The sequence below is a fragment of the Oncorhynchus keta genome, unplaced genomic scaffold (assembly GCF_023373465.1).
Source record: "Oncorhynchus keta strain PuntledgeMale-10-30-2019 unplaced genomic scaffold, Oket_V2 Un_contig_7427_pilon_pilon, whole genome shotgun sequence".
Taxonomy (NCBI): Eukaryota; Metazoa; Chordata; class Actinopteri; order Salmoniformes; family Salmonidae; genus Oncorhynchus; species Oncorhynchus keta.
Window position 1 is genome coordinate 138,151 of NW_026289454.1, and position 5,526 is coordinate 143,676.

The following is a 5,526-nucleotide window of genomic DNA, read 5'->3' on the forward strand; positions in this document are numbered from 1 at the left end:
CTGGGTTTCTGTACAGCACTTTGAGATATCAGCTGATGTACGAAGCGCAATATAAATACATTTGATTTGATTTGACCAGGCAGGTCACCCATATATATTCCACACCAGGCAGGTCACCCATGTAACCCAACACCTCATGGGATGTCAATAGAGGATAACAGTGGTACCAGCAGGGTGACTAAATAACAAAATGCCCACCCCAGAATGTTAATGAACATTGAGTGTTCATCAGAGGAGTCCCCTTATTAAGATGACGCCGGAGAACAAGGCTGACGTTTTACGTATTCCTAACCAATTTAGTTTTTTTGTTGGTTTCTTTGCATTGTTTGTAACTTATTTTGTAAACTTATTTTGTACATAATGTTGCGGCTACCGTCTCTTATGACCAAAAATAACTTCTGGGCATCAGAACTGCGATTACTCACCACGGACTGGCAGAATCCTTTTTTCCTTTAATGAGTCTGACCAGCCCGACGTAAATGATTTACTTCTTCCCTGGGAACAGGCCCAGATCCCCGTCATTTGCGTGAAGAGAAAGCAGAGAAAAAGGTGCCAGAAGGAGGGCTGCCTTCTGAGAGTTGGTAGGCGATTGAATAAACCCCCACTTCCTTCCATTCTGCTAGCAAAAGTGCAATCTTTGGACAATAAAATCAATGACCTATGCGGAAGATTAAACTACCAACGGGACATTCAAAACTGTAGTATATAATGCTTCACGGAGTCATGGCTGAACGACAACCTTTTCAACATACAGCTGGCTGGTTATACCCTGTAGCGTATTTTCATAGCTGGCTGGTTATACCCTGTAGCGTATTTTCGTAGCTGGCTGGTTATACCCTGTAGCGTATTTTCGTAGCTGGCTACATACCACCACAGACTTATGCTGGCACTAAGACTGCACCGAATGAGCTGTATTCCGCCATAAGCAAACAGGAAAATGCTCACCCAGAAGTCCCTTAGTAGCCGGAGACTTTAATGAAGGGAAACTTAAATCCGTCTTACCAAATTTTTATCAGCATGTTAAATGTGCAACCAGAGGGAAAAAAACTCTGGACCACCTTTACTCCACACACAGAGACACATACAAAGCTCTCACTCGCCCTCCATTTGGCAAATCTGACCATAATTCCATCCTCCTGATTCCTGCTTACAAACAGAAACGAATGCAGTAAAAACCAGTGACTCGATCAATAAAAAAGTGGTCAGATGAAGCAGGTGCTAAGCTACAGGACTGTTTGCTAACACAGACTGGAACAGGATCCGGGATTCTTCCGATGGCATTGGGCAGCAGCATACCACCCTACATACCACTACTGGCTTGCTTCTGAAGCTAAGCAGGGTTGGTCCTGGTCAGTTCCTGGATGGGAGACCAGATGCTGCTTTAAGTGGTGTTGGAGGGCTAGTAGGAGGCACTCTTTCCTCTGGTCTAAAAAAAATATCCCAATGCCCCAGGACACTGCCCTGTGTAGGGTGCCGTCTTTCGGATGGGACGTTAAACGGGTGTCCTGACTCTCTGAGGTCATTAAAGATCCCATGGCACTTAGTGTAGGGGTGTTAACCCCGGTGTCCTGGCTAAATTCCCAATCTGGCCCTCAAACCATCATGGTCACCTAATAATCCCCAGTTTACAATTGGCTCATTCATCCCCCTCCTCTCCCCTGTAACTATTCCCCAGGTCGTTGCTGCAATTGAGAACGTGTTCTCAGTCAACTTACTTGGTAAAATAATGGAAAAATAAATGAATAAATAAAATTGAGGAGTACACCACATCAGTCACTGGCTTCATCAAAAAGTGCATCGATGGCGTCATCCCCACAGTGACCATACGTACATACCCCAACCAGAAGCCATGGATTACAGGCACCATCCGCACAGACCTAAAGGCTAGAGCTGCCGCTTTCAAGGACCGGGACTCTAACACTGAAACATGCACCAGCTGTACTGGAAGAATGTGTGATCATCATGGATTACCAGGATGTGCACTGCGAGCATGCGCTGACCAACTGGCAAGTGTCTTCACTGATATGAGTCTGTAATATCAACATGTTTTAAGCAGACCACCATAGTGACTGTGCCCAAGAACACTAAGGTAACCTGCCTAAATGACTACCGACCCGTAGCCCTCACGTCTATAGCCATGAAGTGCTTTGAAAGGCTGGTCATGGCTCACATCAACACCATTATCCCAGAAACCCTAGACCCACTCCAATTTGCATCCTGCCTCAACACATCCACAGATGATGCAATCTCTATTGCACTCCACACTGCCCTTTCCCACCTGGACAATAGGAACACCTATGTGAGAATGATATTCATTGACTGCAGCTCAGCGTTCAACACCATAGTGCCCTCAATGGTCATCAATAAGCTAAGGACCCTGGGACTAAACACCTCCCTCTGCAACTGGATCCTGGACTTCCTGACGGGCCGCCCCCAGGTTGTAAGGGTAGGTAACAACACAACCGCCACGCTGATCCTCAACACAAGGGCCCCTCAGGGGTGCATGCTGAGTCCACTCCTGCACTCCCTGTTCACTCATGACTGCACGGCCAGGCACGACTCCAACACCATCATTAAGTTTGCTGATGACACAAGGTCAGAGACCTGGCCATGTGGTGCCAGGACAACAGCCTCTCCATTAACGTGATCAAGACAAAGGAGATGATGGTGGACAAAAAGGAAAAAGAGGACCGAGCAAGCCTCCATTCTCATCGACGGGGCTGTAGTGGAGCAGGTTGAGCGCTTCAAGTTCCTTGGTGTCCTCATCACCAACAAACTAACATGGTCCAAGCACACCAAGACAGTCTTGAAGAGGGTGCAAAAACCTATTCCCTCTCAGGAGACTGAAAATATTTGGCATGGGTCCTCAGATCCTCAAAAGGTTCTACAGCTGCACCATCGAGAGCATCCTGACTGGTTGCATCACTGCTTGGTACGGCAACTGCTCGGCCTCCGACCGCAAGGCACTACAGAGGGTAATGCGTACGGCCCAGTACATCACTGGTGCCAAGCTTCCTGCCATCCAGGAACTCTACACCAGGCGGTGTCAGAGGAAGGCCCTAAAAATGGTCAAAGACGCCAGCCACCCTAGTCATAGACTGTTCTCTCTGCTACCACACGGCAAGCGGTACCGGAGCACCAAGTCTAGGTCCAAGAGGCAAACATCGTCTAAACCCAAGCCATAAGACTCAGACTGAACATCTAATCAAATGGCTTCACAGACTATCTGCTTTCAGACTAGTTGTCATCTTTTACACCGCTGCTACTCTCTGTTGTTATCATCTATAACTCTACCTACATGTACATACTACCTCAACTAACCGGTTCCCCCGCACATTGACTCTGTACCGGTACCCCCTGTACATGGTATCTCTGTTGTTATCATCTATAACTCTACCTACATGTACATATTACCTCAACTAACCGGTTCCCCCGCACATTGACTCTGTACCGGTACCCCCTGTACATGGTATCTCTATTGTTATCATCTATAACTCTACCTACATGTACATATTACCTCAACTAACCGGTTCCCCCGCACATTGACTCTGTACCGGTACCCCCTGTACATGGTATCTCTATTGTTATCATCTATAACTCTACCTACATGTACATATTACCTCAACTAACCGGTTCCCCCGCACATTGACTCTGTACCGGTACCCCCTGTACATGGTATCTCTGTTGTTATCATCTATAACTCTACCTACATGTACATATTACCTCAACTAACCGGTTCCCCCGCACATTGACTCTGTACCGGTACCCCCTGTACATGGTATCTCTGTTGTTATCATCTATAACTCTACCTACATGTACATATATACTCTACCTCATGTACATATTACCGGTTCCCCTGCACATTGACTCTGTACCGGTACCCCCTGTACATGGTATCTCTGTTGTTATCATCTATAACTCTACCTACATGTACATATTACCTCAACTAACCGGTTCCCCTGCACATTGACTCTGTACCGGTACCCCTGTACATGGTATCTCTGTTGTTATCATCTATAACTCTACCTACATGTACATATTACTCAACTCGGTTCCCTGCACATTGACTCTAACCGGTTCCCCTGCACATTGACTCTGTACCGGTACCCCCTGTACATGGTATCTCTGTTGTTATCATCTATAACTCTACCTACATGTACATATTACCTCAACTAACCGGTTCCCCTGCACATTGACTCTGTACCGGTACCCCCTGTACATGGTATCTCTGTTGTTATCATCTATAACTCTACCTACATGTACATATTACCTCAACTAACCGGTTCCCCTGCACATTGACTCTGTACCGGTAACCCCTGTATATGGTCTCTCTATTGTTATTTTAACTGCTGTTCTTACATATTACTTGTTAGTTTTATTTCTTATTCTTACTCATATTCTTTTTTAAACTGCATTGTTGGTTAGGGGCTCGCATGTAAGCATTTCACTGTAAGGTCTACATGACCTGTTGTATTCGGTGCGTGTGACTAATACAATTGGATGATTTGATTTGATTATCATCTATAGGCCTATCATCATGTACAGATCATTCAGCTAAGGGCCATTGACTCTGTACCAGCCACCTCTGAGTCTGGCCACAGAGAGACAAACACAGAAACATAGATGGACACACTCACTGGTACCACCCTATAGATATCCACTGCCTCAGTAATGTACTGCTGACATTACTCCCTCACACTCACACCACCCTATAGATATCCACTGCCTCAGTAATGTACTGCTGACATTACCCCTCACACTCACACCACCCTATAGATATCCACTGCCTCAGTAATGTACTGCTGACATTACCCCTCACTATTGTTATCACACCACCCTATAGATATCCACTGCCTCAGTAATGTACTGCTGACATTACCCCTCACACTCACACCACCCTATAGATATCCACTGCCTCAGTAATGTACTGCATGACATTACCCCTCACACTCACACCACCCTATAGATATCCACTGCCTCAGTAATATCCATTACCCCTCACACTCATCCTCAGATATAATGTACCCTCACACTCACACCACCCTATAGATATCCACTGCCTCAGTGACATTACCCCTCACACTCACACCACCCTATAGATATCCACTGCCTCAGTAATGTACTGCTGACATTACCCCTCACACTCACACCACCCTATAGATATCCACTGCCTCAGTAATGTACTGCTGACATTACCCTCACACTCACACCACCCTATAGATATCCACTGCCTCAGTAATGTACTGCTGACATTACCCCTCACACTCACACCACCCTATAGATATCCACTGCCTCAGTAATGTACTGCTGACATTACCCCTCACACTCACACCACCCTATAGATATCCACTGCCTCAGTAATGTACTGCTGACATTACCCCTCACACTCACACCACCCTATAGATATCCACTGCCTCAGTAATGTACTGCTGACATTACCCCTCACACTCACACCACCCTATAGATATCCACTGCCTCAGTAATGTACTGCTGACATTACCCCTCACACTCACACCACCCTATAGA